Genomic DNA, 15,870 nt, shown 5'->3' with positions numbered 1-15,870 from the left:
AATCGGAACAGAAAATATCTTTGACCCCTCCGTCGGAAAATTCAGCCTTCATGAAGAAACATCCGAAAACGTCATGAGGTTGATTGACTTCGCGGCAGCAGCAAAAAACATGGTAATTAGCAGCACCAGATTCAAGCATCTCGATATACACAAGGCCACCTGGATTTCTCCTGATCGAACAACGAGAAATCGATCATGTTGTTATAAACGGAAGGCATTCATCCAGTGTTTAAAACGTTCGATCGATACGAGAAGCGAATATCGATTAGGATATTATAGCAGCCAATTCGCAATGTAGCAGCAAATGTGCGATCTAACACAACACCGAAACTCGACGTCGAAATGCTGCAAACACAACAGATAGCCTAGGCCTACTCCGCTGAACTTACCCACCTGCTTGACGAAAGCACTTCTTGTCCCGACAATAATATAGAAACAAAATGGCAAAGAATTGTCCACTCCTTACATACAGCAGCTAAAACAAAACTTGGGTACCAAAAACCACCACCTAGAAACCCATGGCACGATCAGGAGTATCGTAATGCTACTGATGTGAAAAACGCAGCGTATAGGGTAACCCTGCAGACAGAAGCAACACGTGATGTGATGAAGAATTATCGGGAAAAAAGGAGAGGGGAGAAACGTGTTTTCAGAAAAAAAGAAGAAAGAAAAAGAAAAAAGTGAGCGTGAGCAAATCGAAATGAACAGGAGTCAGAATGAAGTCCGAAAATTTTATCAACGAGTAAAACACGAAACCGAAGGCTTTGGTGCAGGCACATCCTCCTGTAGAGATGAAGAAGGAAACCTGGTGATAGATACAGACAGCGTGCTGAGGTTCTGGAAGGAGCATTTTGAAAAACTTCTGGTATCAAATAGTGGAGGTGAAGAGGATACCCCAGAACAAATAATGATGGTATACACTGTATACCATCATCTCTTATATCACCTAGCCAAGATGAGGTCGGAATAGCAAATAATAAGCTCAAGAACAATAAAGCAGCAGGAGTCGGTGGATTACCAGCCGAACTATTCAAGACTGGTGATCAGATGCTGCTCAGGAGCATGCACCATCTGAAAGTACAATTTGGCTAGAGGAATGCAAGCCCAATGATAGGAATCTCAGCATCCTGTGTCCCGTGCACAAAAAAGGAGACAAGACGATATGTGCCAACTATAGAGGAATTAGCTTTCTTCCCATCTCATATAAAGTGTTATCCAGTGTTCTGTGTAAACGACTGAAGCCAATGTTCAATGATATTAATGGACCATACCAATGCAGCTTCAGACCTGGCAAGTCCGCCACTGACCCGAGTTTCACTCTGCGCCAAATCTTGGAAAAAAACACATCGACACATTCCACCTATTTGTCGACTATAAATCAGCGTTCGATAACCCTATCTGTTCAGAGGTGTTTAAAGCCATGTCTGCGTTCGGCATTCCTGCAAAATTAATACGGCTATGCAGGATAACTTTAAGTGGCACAAGGTCAACAGTTAAAGTCGGAAAGGACCTATCGGAGCCCTTTAATACCGAACGAGGATTCAGATAAGGTGACAGTTTGTCGTGTGATCCGTTTTAACATCCTGCTGGAAAAGGCCATACGTGACGCAAAGGTGAACAGAAATGACACTCTGTACACATGTTACTCGCCTACGCCGATAACATCGATATAATAGGTCGAACATTGCGTGCGGTAACAGCCACCTTTGAACAAATTGAGAAGGAGTCTGCCAAAGTGGGTCTGACAGTTAACGACGAGGAGACCAAGCTGATGGTTTATCAACGCGCAAGACGTACAGTAGATTTGGACCAAATGTGGAACTTGAGAGAACTACAGCTTCGAGGTAGTTAACGATTTTTATATACCTTGGTACCGCCATAAATAAAACGAATGAAATCAGTTTTGAAATTAGGAGAAGGATAGTGTTGTCCAACAGATGCTACTATGGTCTAAGTAAGCAGTTTAGGCCACCACCCGCCAGACCAAACTCACACTCTACAAGACGCTGCTACTACCCGTGCTGTTATGTGGATTTGAAGCATGGGTACTTGCGCAAGCAGATGAGCCAGCTCTTGGGGTGTTTGAAAGAAAAATTGGCTTAAATGCACTCTACGGACACCTCTCAGATCATTTTGAAATTTTTACCATAGGTAGCCCTTCTGATGCTGATTACAGCAACAATCCGAGCAGAGTCCATAAAGTAAAAATCCTTAAAGCAAACAAAATTTTCCAAATTTTTAAAAATTAACTTATATAATTTTTCAAAAATTTTTGGAACCCCATATTTCCGGGAGTAAGAAGTTTAAACGTTTCGGAGTGGTATTCTTAAATATATTTAATAAAAAGTGGGGGTATTTTTTGAATTTTAAACCCCATAACTGGAGAAGAACTGATTTCCCCCGGAAAAAAATGTATGTTGCTGTAATCAGCATCAGAAGGGCTAACCATGGTAAAAATTTCAAAATGATCTGAGAGATGTCCGTAAAGTACATTTGTTCCGAAAAAATCTCCGAAAGATCTACGGGCCGATCTGCGTCGAATTAACCACGAGCTTTACAATTTATTCGCGGACATCGACATAGTCAGTCGTATTGAGCTGCAGCGACTACAATGGCTAGGCCATGTTGTGGGAATGAATAAGAATGCCCCTGCTCAAATGGCATGTAAAAGCGAGCCTACGATGCGAACCTAAAACGAGCGATGGTTCCCGTAGAAGGGGAAGGCCACAGATCAGATGGAAAGAATTGTTTAAAAATATTTTTAAAGTAGCCATTTAGGCGGGGTTTCTATTAAAGCATATTTTTAAAGTACCCTTTCAGGCATTGATTTATTAGAAAATATTTTCAAAAATATTATCCAAGTAGCACCCTTTAAAAGGCATTTTCCATGATGTCACCTCCCCTAAATTTTATTTGCGTATTTAACATCTGAAGCCCTTAACTTCTTGCTTAAGAGCACCCCAATTAAATTGTAATAGCCGCTCATTAAATATGCCCCACAAAAAATGTTGTTGCCGCTGCCAAACATTTTTATAGCTCACCTAAAAGTATGCAATTAAAAAAGCCTCAAATCCAAATAAATTATTAACACAGATATTGGCGGTTCTGTTTTATTGTTCATCTCGTTGTTGTTGTTGTTGTTGCTGCTGCTTCTGCTGCTGAACTTTATTTACAATAATAATAATTTTCCACACCAAATATGAACAAATGAAAAACTTTCGCCGCTTTTGTGGAAATTTTTATTAATGAATGTTTTGCAAGTTTTTGTTGGTGTTGGTGTTGTTGTCGGTGCTGCTGCGGCTGCGGCTGCCGCTGGAGCTTAACACACTTTCACACTTTTCCTAGCATAATTTTTCAACAGCAGTATTCTTCTTCGTTCGTTCTATTTCCTGAGGCAATTAAACGATGTTGTTGTTGATCTTTCTTGTTGCTGTTGCTGTTGTTGTTGGATTTTTTCATTAGTAAATAATGTTTATTTGTTTGCTTGTTTGAGTACAACTTTTCAGGCGGAAATCCTTAATTAATAACACTCATACGCTCGAGTGAACATGTGGCAGGTGGGTCGAATGAGGTTGCGGGAGGAGGAGAAATGGGAAAGAAGGAGAGAGAGAGAGAGAGAGAGAGAGGGAGAAAATCAAGCTTTGTTCTACACCTTTTGGCAACCTTTGAACGAAAGAATGAATGAAACAAAAATCAATTGAATGCAATTGTTCGGATGAGGGAAAATATAAAACAATTGCAAATAAATGAAGTATTGGTTTTTGTGGTTAATACAGTGGGCCATTGGCATTACAAACCCTTTTTATTATGAAATCATTAAAATTGCCATACCGAATGCACCCAATTCCCAATAAAAAAAATAACTACTTCATTTTCATTCATTCTGTGTGACATCCACTCAATCATTTATTAAATCTCATTTCTGTAAATACCACATTTTATGCAACCAATTCCATTATTATTATTGCGAATGATGATGTTGTTGTTGTTTTTTTATTTTATTATTGTAATTTCACAAAGCATCCTTTCTCGTGGAAACAAATATTGAGGGAAAAATTAAAGCTCGAATGAAAAAAACATTTACCCAAACGAACAATGGTCATTTATTCTCTTTCTGGCTTAATGGGCATATTCAGCATATTCATGGCAGATATCTGTTCGGAGGGTATTTTTTAACACAGAGAAAAGCCCAAAGTCCATATAAATATTAATTAAACTTTATAATGGAAAATGTGGCAAAATAACATAAAAAATATGAATTAATAAATAAATGTGTGAATGTTGGTTGGTGGACGGTAGAAATTCATTAACTACCCTTGGATAATGGAAATATAAACAGAGATAATAAGGAAGGCATGTTGAGAAGCAGGTGAGAAATTTTACTCAAAAACATGTGTAAAACTATAGGGATATTTAAAAAAATATTTAACAGATGACTCCTAAAAGTCGCATTTTTAAAGGACCAGTAAAATGAAATTGAAAAAACACGTCATTCTGCAACCGCTACTAAATATTTCATTTGGTTATAGAAGCTATATCAAAAATATTTTTAAAAAACACACATCATTCTAGACCTAATTCTTTTGTGCTGAAGCGGAGGTTCACCCCTATATAACTCGGGAATTACTTAAGTATATCAAAAAGTGAATAGTTTAGGGTTAATTGGTCTGTCGTTGCAAACTGTTCATGATATTGACCTCCAAACTTGATTTTGGTGGAAACTGTGTCTCCTTTAATGTAAACAAAAATGTGTAAAAACAGGTTGAGGCGAACATTTTTTTCTGCAATCGACTTGTGATTAAATTTTTCACGATATTCGTGTCAGATAAAACTAGAAGCTATATCTAAATGGGGACTACGTATGTATCATTTTTCAAAATGTTAACTGTATCTACCTTTAAATGATGCTGACATTTTAAAGCTCGATTTTGAGCAAACAGGAATTTCTAAAAATCAATTATAAGATTATTGTAGTCGCGAATGTGCATAATTTGATATGTATTTGGTGTATGCAGCATGCACATATATATATATATATATATATATATCAAATTTCTAAAAAACCTATTTTTCGGGCCAAATTTTCGGATGATATAAAATCTTCTTCGTGAAAATCCATCTACTAGAACGGCGGGAACTGGCCTTCCAAAAACACGAAATTTGGCAAAAAATGTTTTTGAAAATATGGCGGATTTATTTGCGTTTTTGTGGGTCATTTCCGCTTCAATAAATGACCTCATACGGATTTTGATCTTTTTATGAGAGAACTATACAACTTCATCTGAAGAGAGATGTACCCAATTTATCTCAAAAATAGTGTGAGGTGGCACATCCATGGTTCTTAATGGACCACATTGAAATCGGTATAGATCGATGTATTTTTTTTTTGGGTGCACACCGAAATCGGATGCGCGTTATTGGCATATGGAGTTTTCGGAAATTATTCGATTTCCACTTTGATGCAACAATTACCGTCAAATGAAATTTCGCAAAATATATATATGGATTGGAGCTGTACTTCAGTACTTTCTGGAATCCGCATTTCAAATGAAAACTTGGCACATATTTATGTATATTTCAATTATTTTATTTTAAATTTATTCCTATTTATAGCCCCAAGATTTATCGGAAGGGTTATATAATCCGCAAGGCGTATACTTATACACAAAAAGTGATTATTATTATATATGTCAATTTGTCGGCGAAATTCGGGTAAAATAACAGAATAACCCCAACGTTTTTTTTTCTGTAATTTCTTGTATAAAATAAACCAGTAAAACTTAGCACACATCATTCCAGATTTTATTCAGTACACTATGCCAAATTTAGTGCAAATCGAAGAATATATAGGGACTTTGGTACACTATTTACATAAAATCGTACGAATACATATATGGGAGCTATCTGGACCGATTTTTCTTCATTTCAATAGGGTTCGTCCTTGGGCCAAATGAATGAGCTGTGCTTAATTTCATCCAATTCAAATAATAAATGCGGCATGTACTTTGCTTACAATTTAACATGGACAGACAGGTCTAGGCTCAATTGAGTACGTTATGCCAAATTTCGTAAATCGACTTAAAAAGTGATTCTATGCATATTCTCAAAAGGAACCATGTATCTATCTCGTTTCGTTTTTCCTGTTACAAATATATGCACAAAGACATAATACCCTGTACCACAGTGTGGTTAGGGGTATAATTATATGAAATCTACGCCTTGTCGTCAAAAAAAAAAAAAAAAGTACAGTGAGTGGAGCAGATATATAGTCGGACTTTGGGGCTGACCATATGATACCCTATATATGGGAGCACAACTTTCGTGGAAATCGAAAATATAACTTTCTGTAGTTCTATATTCTGAGCTTGGGCAATATTATGTGATATTTGCACCCTCTTGGCTGACCAGAGGTCAACAAATATTACTAATACTCAGCACAGCCCTTCTAATTATTTGTCCAGATTCCCTTCACCGTGTGTTGTGTAGTGATTTTCGGCTTTCAATTGAGGTCTATAGATCGAATCGAAAAAAAATTTATAAGAGTTTTCTGTCCACTTCATCCCAAAATTATTATCTGATCATCGCCAAAAATTATAGGCGTTGTCCTTGACCATAACTGGAACCTCATCGAACATTTCAGTTTCAATTTCAATTATAATGGACAGACGGTCGGACGGACACACATGTCTAGATCGACTCAGCTAGTCTAGATCGGTATACTTAAAGGTGTGTCTAGGACCAATATTTCGCGGCGTTACAAACTCTTGGGGCTGCACAAAGCTATAATACCCTGACAACATAGTTGTGTAGGGTATATGAATTTTTTAAAAATTCTACGCCCTGTGGACTTCTACAAAAAAATTTTTATTTCAATTCATTTAATTTTTATTTCAAAATTCATTGAATTAATTATTAAATATTTATTTTAAATTCTGTCTGTCTATAGAAATGTCCACATCTGTGTGTTGTACATATTTAATAACACACATCTCCTTGCTAAATATATATGTAATTAAAAATTTTTGTAATCTCAATTAGAAATAATTTAATTGTTTGAAAAATAGAAATAGATTTTTTATCTAAATTTTGATATTTTTTTGATTCTCATTTATTTTTAAATATACGTCTTTTGGTCAACAATAAAAATTGTTTAAAAATTCACTGTTGGCATAGAAATATTTATACAAAAAATATTTTATTTCCATTTATTTAATTTTTATTTTAAAATTTCATTTCAATTAATTATTTAATATTTATTTTAAATTCTGTCTTTCTATAGATATGTTCACATCTGTGTGTTGTACATATTTAATAACACACATCTTCTTGCTAAATATATATGTAATTAAAAATTTTTGTAATCTCAATTAGAAATAATTTAATGAAAATAGTAGGCTTTGGGCACTTTAATATAGTTTTGCCAAATTTAAATAATTTTGCCAAAGCAAACATATTCAAATTTCTGTTAAGAATTATGCTGTTCATTGCCAAAAAAAGCAAACGTCATGCTTTCCTTTTGATTGGCCAAAAATTGAAATATGCTTTGAGGCATTATAGTACATAATAATTAATAGCATACTTTTAGGGCATTGTCACTGTAAATGGAAATCATTTGTAATTTATGACCAATACATGGCTAGAACACAAAGCGTGTAGGTGTGTGTCTGTGTGTGAATTTAAAAAAAAAGTGTCTAAGATGAGAAATTTTGGCCCTCTATTGTTGAAGATTTTGTAAAATGTTTGTGTGTGTGTTGAAGGGCGAGAGAATGAAGTCCATTATTGGTAGGATTTTGTAGGTGCCACAAATGAATTAATTAGAAATTGTTGTTGATATCCTTCGACCACTAATTTAAAAGATTCAGAAAGACAAGGTGTTGACCTTGTGTTGAACACAAGGCTAGCGTACCCAACGAAAACAAATATACATTTTTTTTGAGTAAAAGAATATTTTTCATGTAACCTACCAGGCGTGGATTTATTAAAATAATATTTTTCTAAAAGTCGACAAAACGTGGATTCTCAAAAAATATATTTCAAGTACCTTTTCATACCTTTCACCACCAATATATACCCTGTATATTGTGCATATGTTTGTAACAGGCAAAAGGAATCGAGATAGACACATGGTTCCTTTTGAGAATATGCATAGAATCATTTTCTGAGTCGATTTATGCATGTCCGTCCGTCTTTAGATGTTAAATTGTAAACAAAGTAGATGTCGCATTTGTGAACCGATTTTGATGAAATTTGGCACAGCTCACGTATTTGGTCCAAGGACGTACCCTATTGAAATTGAGAAAAATCGGTTCAGATTTAGATATAGTTCTCATATATATTTTCGTCCGATTTAAGGCAAATGGTGTACCGAAGTCCCTATATATCTTTTGATATGCACGAAATTTGGCACAGCGTAATGAATTAGGTCCAGAATGATATGTGCTGAGTTTTGTGAAAATCGGTTCAGATTTAGATATAACTCCCATATATATTTTGGTACGATTTAAGACAAATGGTGCACCAAAGTCCCTATATATCCATCGATTTGCCCGAAATTTGGCATAGCGCACTAAATTAAGTCTAGAATGATATGTACTGAGTTTTGTGGAAATCGGTTCAGATTTAGATATAGCTTCCATATATAGATTCGTCCGATTTTATATAAATGGTGCACAAAAGTCCCTATATATATTTCGATTTGCACGAAATTTGGCATAGCGTAATGAATAAGGTCTAGAATGATGTGTGTTAAGTTTCGTGAAAATCGGTTCAGATTTAGATATAGCTCCCATATATATCTTCGTCCGATCTTACGATTTGCACGAAATTTGGCATAGCGTACTGAATTAAGTCTAGAATGATGTGTACATAGTTTCGTGAAAATCGGTTCAGATTAAGATATAGCTCCCATATATATCTTCGTCCGACTTAAGGAAAATTGTGTTACAAAGTCCATATATATATGCTTCCATTTGCACGAAATTTGGCATAGCGTACTTAATTAAGTCTAGAATGATGTGTGCAATGTTTCGTGAAAATCGGTTCAGATTTAGATATAGCTTCCATATATTTTCATCCGATTTAAGGTAACTGGTGCATCAAAGACCCTATATATCTTTCGATTTGCACGAATTTTGGTATATGGTACTGAATTAAGTCTAGAATGATGTTGCTAAGCTTTGTGAAAAGATCCATAGCTAGGCCGATTGACACAACGTACTGATGTAATATAAATTAGTCTCTGGCAAGTTTCCCTGAAATCGGCTTAACAAACACGCGACGTTTGTTAGGATACATATGTAGAATATACCCAAAGTGGTGAAGGGTATCATATAGTCGGCCCAGTCCGACTTTACTACTTTCCTTACTGGTTTTTAATATTTTTTCTAGAAAGCCAGGCGTGGAATATGTAATTTATTCAAAGCAACCAACCATAGTTAACCGCTTTACCTTTGACTTTTGTTTCCCAAACTATTAATATTTAATATCAATTTAATATATTCCCAAACACACAAAACCTCTAAAAGTTAAAAAGTTCTCTGTCAATGAGAATAAAAAAAGAAAACACAAACCGCAAACCACTGACATAGAAACCAGTAAAGAAATATGTCATCATCATCATCTAGTCTCTTAGTGGCAACCAATTTTTATTTATTTTAGATGTACATGATACACCTATGCACACATACATACATACATACATATCCCAGATGTAATATTTACTGTACATGTACTCAAAAGCACACAAACTTTTTATCCCCAGTGTAGTTCCAGTACCATCATCACAACCACCTCTTCGTTGGAACATGGTAACCCAACAAAGCTTAAATATGTAACTGTGTGTGTATAGATTTTTAGTTATCTCCATGTGTGTGTGTATAGAAGTGCGTCAGTGTGTGTGTTTGCCATATTTGTATGTTGTCATAAATAAATATTTGTAAACAGGTAAATTGTTGAAGCGGAAGTAAAACTTAGTACACACTCACTCACAAACATGAACAAGTAAATTTCATGTGAACATTAGTATCGGTACAAGGAGCCGAAGCAGCAGCAGCTACAACAGCAGCCGTAACAGCATTAAATTGCACCATGTTTAAAAATGTTGTATCTATTTATAAAAGACAAAAGCACGACAACAATTTATTTACAGATGAGGAGAGAGAGAGATACAGAGAAAACAAAGCAATCAATCATGGTCGGTACCCTAAGCCGAACATTTTATAGAATATCAACATACAAAAACACAGCTTGACAAATTTTTTTGTGGGGGGACAAGGTATGGATTTTTGTTGCTATATTTGAAATTTTAAAGGATTGAAAATAATACCAAGAACGGTAAAGGCTACTGGAAAAAACAATAATAAATCCACATAGTATGGAGGGTATATTAATTTTGTCATTCCGTTTGTAACTCATCGAAATATTCATTTCCGACCCTATAAAGTATATATATTGTTGATCAGGGTAAAATTCTAAGACGATCTAGCCATGACCGTCCGTCTGTTGTAATCACGCTATCTTCTGAAGGAATTGAGCTAGGGTGCTGAAATTTTGCATAGGGTTGTCTTTTGTCTACAGGCAGGTCACGTTCGAAGATGGGATATATGGGTCCACGTTTAGGCATAGCTCCCATATAAGGGTACCCGCCAAATTTCGGTATTTTGGGGTCCTTGAGCGCGTTTTTCAGCCGAATTCGCTGAAATTTGGTACATTGCGTTCTTATTGGATACTAAATGTCTCCACAAAAAATTATAAATATATGTCCACTTTTTCTGGTAGCCCCCACATAACGGTACCTCCTAATCTTCAGTATTTTGGGGGTTTTGGTCGCATTTTTCCACCGAATTGGCTGTAATTTATTATTTTGAGTTCTTAATAGGTACCATATCTCTCTACAAAAAAATTATGTATGTAGGTCCATTTTTCGGATAGCACCCATATAAGGGTACCCCCCAATTTTCGTATTGTGGGATTCTTGAGCGCGTTTTTCAGCCGAATTCGCTGAAATTTGCTACATTGGGTTCTTATTGGATACTAAATATCTCCACGAAAAATTATAAATATAGGTCCACTTTTTCTTGTAGCCCCCATATAACGGTACCTTCCAATTTTCAGTATTTAGGGGGCTTTGATCGTATTTTTCTGCCGATTTAGCTGTAATTTAGTATTTTGAGTTCTTAACCAAATCTCTCCACAAAAAATTATGAATATAGGTCAATTTTTTCGGATAGCCCCCATATAAGGGTAACCCCAAATTTCGGTATTTTGGGGTTCTTGAGCGCGTTTTTCAACCGAATTTGCTGAAATTTGGTAGATTGGGTTTATATTGGGTACTAAATGTCTCCACAAAAAAATTATAGGTATAAATCCATTTTTTCTGGTAGCCCCCATATAACAGTACCTCCTAATTTTCAGTATTTTTAGAGCTTTTGTCTTATTTTTCCACCGAATTGGCTGTAGTTTAGTATTTTGAGTTCTTAATAGGTACCAAATCTCTCCACAAAAAATTATGAATATAGGTCAATTTTTCGGGTTGCCCCCATCTAAGGGTGCCCCCAATTTTGGATATTTTGGGTTCTTGAGTCGTAATGGTAGTCGTAAATGGAAAAAAATCTCCCTACTAAAAATTATTAATATTCACACCCCTTCTAGCGTAGTCCCCATATAACCTCCTTTTTATATTAAAATAGTTATCTGATTTGTTATGCGTTTTGGGTTTCTTGTAATCATTTCACTTGCGGAGGATAGAACGTAAGGTTCGATAATGTACTATATATGAACTATAGCCCGGATTTAGGCCTACGCCTAGCCCCTGTATGGGACGTACCAGAAGGAGTGGATCGATATTTCCCATCTTCGAACTTGAACAAAGTTTAGAATAAATAATAATATAGGCAAGGATTGGATGAATTCAAAATTTTCTGAAATGGATTTGGTCTAAAAATACGTGGGGTCTAGAACCAATATTTCGACGAGGCACATTTTCACAGTATCAAAGTGTATACACCCTCATTAGCCATAAAGCTGAGGGTATAAATATTCATTAAAAACTATGCAAGTACCTGACAGTATATCTATGGTGGAGGGTATCCAAAGTTCGGCCCGGCCGAACTTAACGCTTTTTCACTTGTTTAATATATCCACGTCTTAAAGGCTACTGGAAAAAAAATTTAATATATCCACGCCTAAAGGCTAACTCTGAGTCAGTGGTTTGCGTGCTGAAGATCTGGCATTTTGAAAAACTTCTGGTATACAATAGTAGCGCTGAAGAGGATACCCCAGAACCAATAATAGATGATGGTATAGAGTGTATACCACCTAGCCAAGATGAAGTCAGAAAGCAATCAATCGGCTGAAGAATAATAAAGTGGCAGGTGCCGATGGGTTACAAGCTCAACTATTCAAGACTGGTGGTCAGATGCTGGTAAGAAGCATGCACCAGCTGATTAGTACAATTTGGCTAGAGGACTACGTTCCCAATAATTGGAACCTCATCATCTGTGTCCCGTGCATAAGAAAGGAGACAAGACGATATGTGCCAACTATAGAGGAATTAGCCTTCTTCCCATCGCATATAAAGTGCTATCCAGTGTGCTGTGTGAACGATTGAAGCCAATGGTCAATGACATTATTGGACCATACCAATGCGGCTTCAGACCTGGCAAATTCGCCATTGACCAGATTTTTACTCTGCGGCAAAACCTGGAAAAAATCCACGAAAAACACAACGACACGTTCCACCTATTCTTCGACTATAAAGCCGCATTCAACAGTCCTATTAGTTCAGAAGTGTATAAAGCCATGTCTGCATTTGGCATTCCTGCAAAATTAATTCGCCTATACAGGATATCTTTAACAGGCACAAGATCAGCAGTTAAAGTCGAAAAGGACCTATCGGAGCCCTTCAATACCAAACGAGTCTACAGACAAGGTGACAGTTTGTCGTGTGAAGACCAAGCTGATGGTATCAACGCGTATGACGTCCAGTAGACTCGGACCAACTGTGGAATTTGAGAACTACATCTTCGAGGTAGTCAAAGATTTTTTATACCCCTTGGTACCGCCATAAACAAGACGAAGGACATCAGTTTACAAATTCGGAGAAGGAGTGTGATGGCCAACCTATGCTACTATGGTCTGAGCAAACCGCCAGACCAGACCAAACTCACATTCTACAAGACGCTGTTATATGGATCTGAAGCATGGGTACTTGCGCAAGTAGATGAAGCAGCTCTTGGAGTGTTTGAGAGAAAAATTCTCCGAAAGATCTATGGGCCGATCTGCGTTGACGGTGAATATCGACGTCAAAAACAATGCCACCTCCCGCCAGACCAAACTCCCACTCTACAAGACTCTGATACTACCCGTGCTATTATATGGATCTGAAGCATAGGTAAATGCGCAAGCAGCTCTTGGAGTGTTTGAGAGAACAATTCTCCGAAAGGTCTATGGGCCGATCTGCGTTGACAGTGAATATCGCCGTCGAATGAACCATAAGCTGTACCAGCTATTCTCGGACATCGACATTGTTAGACGTATTGAGCTGCAGCGACTACGTTGGCAAGGTCATGTTGTGAGAATGGATGAAGATGCCCCAGCCCAGAAGGCATATAAAATCGAACCAGCTGATGGTTCACGCACGAAGGGGATGGCCAAGAATGCGTTGGAAAGATCAAGTCGAAGACAAAATCGCCGAAAATGGTCTTTCAAATTGGAAAAACTGCGCAAAAGACCGACGCGCCTGGAAATCTTTTCTAAGCTCGGCTTATGGAACGAAAATTTTGTCACAAGCCAGCTAAGTGACAACAAAGGCTCAAAAAAATGTTTTAATAAATCCACACTTAAAAGATACTTGAAATATATTATTTTCAAAAACTACGTCTTATGAGTTTCTAGAAATATATTACTTATATGAAAAATATTCTTTTACCCAATGCGGACATATATTTGTTTTCTTTGGGTACTTGGGTCAGGTCTTCAACACAAGGTGTTGGCATTTCTATTTTTTTTAAATTAGTGGTCGAAGGGTATTAGCATCAATTTCCAATTCATTTCATTTTGATACCTACAGATTGCCACTAATAGTGAACTTCATTCTCTCACCCTTCACGCACACACACACACACACACACACAAATATTCTACACATTTTTCAAAGATACATGCTAAGAACCTGAGGGTTCAACATTTCTCATCTTAGACACATTTTTTTAATTTCAGACACATACATACACACAAACATAAACACGCTTTGTGTTCTAGCCATGTCATGTATTGCCCATAAATTACAAATGATTTCCACTTACAGTGACAATGCCCTAAAAGTATGCTATTAATTATTATGAATTATAATGCCTTACAGCATATTGCAATTTTTGGCCAATCAAAAGAAAACCCTGCAATTTTTTTTGGGCAATCAACAATATAATTCCTAACAAAATTTTAAATATGTTTGCTTTGTTAAATATTATATAATTTGCCAACCTTTGTTATGGTGCCCGGAGCCTACTATTTTACATTAAATGATTTCTAATTGAGATTACAAAAATTTTTAATTACACATATACATATATTTGTAAAGGAGATATGTGTTATTAAATATGAGTAACACACAGATGTGAACATATCCATAGATAGACAGAATTTAAAATAAATATTAAATAATTAATTCAAGGGAATTTTTAAATAAAATTTAAGTAATTGGATTTTTATACCCTACACAACTATGTTGTCAGGGTATTATAGCTTTGTGTAGCCGCAAAAGTTTGTAACGCCGCGAAATATTGGTCCTAGACCCACCTTTAAGTATACCGATCGTCATATGTCGACTAGTTGAGCCGATCTAGACATATGTGTCCGTCCGCCCGTCTGTCCATTATACATTATAAACACGATACAGGCCACAGTTATGCACCAATCTTCACGAAATTTTGCACGAAGGATGGGTTCTGGCCAATGAAGACTCCTATTGTTTTTGGTAAAGATCGGTTAATATTTAGGGGATGAAATGGACCAAATACTGAATTTTTATCGGTTTTTTGCCCAAATTATTGCCCAAACATCTCGATTTTTTTACATGGAGAAGGGGATTGGGCCAAAGAGTAAGCATGCCTGTTTTGATAAAGATCGGTCAACATTTAGCGGCTCAAATGGACCCTGACTTTTGTGTGAAAAATTGTATTCTATAGCGTATATATTTACTCCTGAAGGACATAGAACCGAGAAGTTGATAGTATATCCAAGAGGAGTGGTTGCCCTTTAAATTGACACAAATTATTGTCGTATGTACCTGGATGTGGGAGTTACATGTAAATATTCACAGGTGCTTACGTATTAATATATTATTTAATAACCCATTATCACTCTAGAGAGTGGAACTATAGCGCTGATCGCTTTGAAATGTTCCATGAGGTTCCAGTTATGGTCAAGGATAACGCCTATAATTTTCGGTGATGATCAGATAATAATTTTGGAATGAAGTGGACCGAAAACTTAAATTTTTGTGTTATTTTCGAGTCGATCTATAGACCACAAATGAAAGCCGAACATCACAACACAACCCACGGTGAAGGGAATCTGGACAATAGCTGTACTGAATACTCGTAATATTCGGAAAATATGTCAGTGTGAGGAAGAGGTACTGTTTATCTCTAATCGGGCAAGATGGTGCAAATATCACGAAATATTGCCCAGGCTCGGAATAAACATCCGCAGAAAATTTGAGTTCCGTGGTAGTTGTGTAGGGCCTCGTCCGACTATACTGCTCCGCTCACTGGTTAAAAATAAAACAAATATACATTATTTTCAGAAAGACCACAATGCACAGATTTTTTCATGTAATTTTTTTCTCCTTGAGGCGTAGATTTTTTAAAT

This window comes from Musca vetustissima, unplaced genomic scaffold, assembly GCF_032173495.1.
Source record: "Musca vetustissima isolate MV318-11 ecotype Yass unplaced genomic scaffold, APGP_CSIRO_Mvet_v1 utg21362, whole genome shotgun sequence".
NCBI classification, from domain to species: domain Eukaryota; kingdom Metazoa; phylum Arthropoda; class Insecta; order Diptera; family Muscidae; genus Musca; species Musca vetustissima.
The sequence above is the reverse complement of the archived record's forward strand: the minus strand, read 5'-3'. Positions refer to the sequence as shown.